Below are 1462 nucleotides of genomic sequence, written 5' to 3' on the forward strand. Positions count from 1 at the left end.
AAAATACCTTTTAAAGTTTTTAACCAAATTTAATTTTTTAATAATTTTTATTCATTATCTAGTCCAGTCTTCAAGTTTTATCGTGATGGATTAGAGAAAAAAGATACTTTAAGGCAGGAAGTTGGATTATTGAAGTGGCTAACAGGCTACTAGCATGAGCTAATCGACATGTTTCACTCTGTAGTCATGTTGATCATTTGCAAACAAATTGACAGAAAAGCTGCTAAAGCTAGCCTGTTTCTGTTGTGAGCATAAAAWAATGTAATCTCTGGTTATCTTTGGTCRAAGCTTCAAAGAGCTGCTGCWGASGRACCAAATGTGGCCCCAGAGCCACRGGTTRCAGACCCCYGGTTTGTGTGTTTTYTATATTTTTACAGCTGAACTCTGCCGTCTACTAAAACACAAAAACATGAAGCTCTGATTTCATCAAAGTAGAGCGAGGAAAACGATCCACGCAGAGGAAAGCTCCTTGTTGTTTCCTGTCAGCGTTAGCAGAGTCCAGCCAGGTGGAAATGTTGCTGAGGTGAGCAGAACATGAAGAGGAAGAGGCAGAGCTACATCATCATCATCATCATCACCTCAGCTGCTGCAGGAGCTGGAAGCTGCACTCTAATCCACAACATGAAGCACAACTCAGAAAGTGCTGAGAGCAAACACAACTGTGCAGAGGATGATGAGGCTGAATGAAGGCCCGAGGATAAAATAAAAAAAAACTTTTAAATCAGACGTTTTACTGAGCAGCTGTCAGGAAGTGATGAAGACTTCCATCATCATCCTCAGCAGAAAGGTCTGAGTCTAATCAATTTATGGACTTTTCTAGGAAACCACTCAAACTGAGCCTGTTCTGGTCCGGTTTGGTCTGTCTGCAAACTTTATCAGAGAGTTTTTCACAAGAACTCGTTTCTTTAACGCTTCATGGAGCGTTTTTATTTTTACATTCATTTATGAGCTTTTTCAAATTTGTTTTTGAACATTTAGATAAAATAAACAAATTAACTGTTCAAAAAATCAGAAACTTATTGAATCTAATCTGTGAACCTTTTGATTCATTTAGAAACAGTTTGTTTTATCCTCGTATAGTTTTTATTTTCTTATCTAATACATTATTTTGTAAACTGAAAATTTAAAAATTCTTTGATTTGATTGACAACAATATTTTACAGTTTCTGTAGAAGTCTCACAGAAACATGTTACCTTCCAACATTCAGGTAAACTTTGTTAAGAGAGACACTTGTTTTTATCTGAAGGGGATGGAAAYGTTTGTGAAAACATATWTTTGTACTTGCTTGAAAGAAAAGATGTACTTTAATCCAGGGTATAGTTTAATCCAGGGTATAGTTTAATCCAGGGTATAGTTTAATCCAAGGTATAGTTTAATCCAAGGTATAGTTTAATCCAGGGTATAGTTTAATCCAGGGTATAGTTTAATCCAGGGTATAGTTTAATCCAGGGTATAGTTTAA

Source organism: Austrofundulus limnaeus, unplaced genomic scaffold (genome assembly GCF_001266775.1).
Source record: "Austrofundulus limnaeus strain Quisiro unplaced genomic scaffold, Austrofundulus_limnaeus-1.0 Scaffold760, whole genome shotgun sequence".
In the NCBI taxonomy this organism is placed as follows: Eukaryota; Metazoa; Chordata; class Actinopteri; order Cyprinodontiformes; family Rivulidae; genus Austrofundulus; species Austrofundulus limnaeus.